Here is a 348-nt window from a genome sequence, read left to right on the forward strand (position 1 = left end):
AGGCTAACCATGCTATGCCTTAGCTTTCGCTACGTATATCCTGGCATAGCCGAGCTAAGCCACTGCCAATCTTATATACGGACAGGCTGTTTCGGATTCCGCGCTGTCTTATATGTTGTCGTCGTGTGCTGCGAATTCGCGGTGTTTTTAGCTGCAGTTTGAGGAGACTTGTTGCTGAAAGAAAATTATGGCATTAATTGTAGAGCACCGTGGTGCAGAGTACACACGCAGATAGTGGGTGCGCAGTGGCTCCGTCTGCTAATGCATAAGACTTCGAGCAGCCTGCTCTAATTGGCTATAATCTAGCCAACCAAGCGCATCACAAAACGCCATAGCCTCAGCCATGCA

Source organism: Dermacentor andersoni, chromosome 2, assembly GCF_023375885.2.
Source record: "Dermacentor andersoni chromosome 2, qqDerAnde1_hic_scaffold, whole genome shotgun sequence".
In the NCBI taxonomy this organism is placed as follows: domain Eukaryota; kingdom Metazoa; phylum Arthropoda; class Arachnida; order Ixodida; family Ixodidae; genus Dermacentor; species Dermacentor andersoni.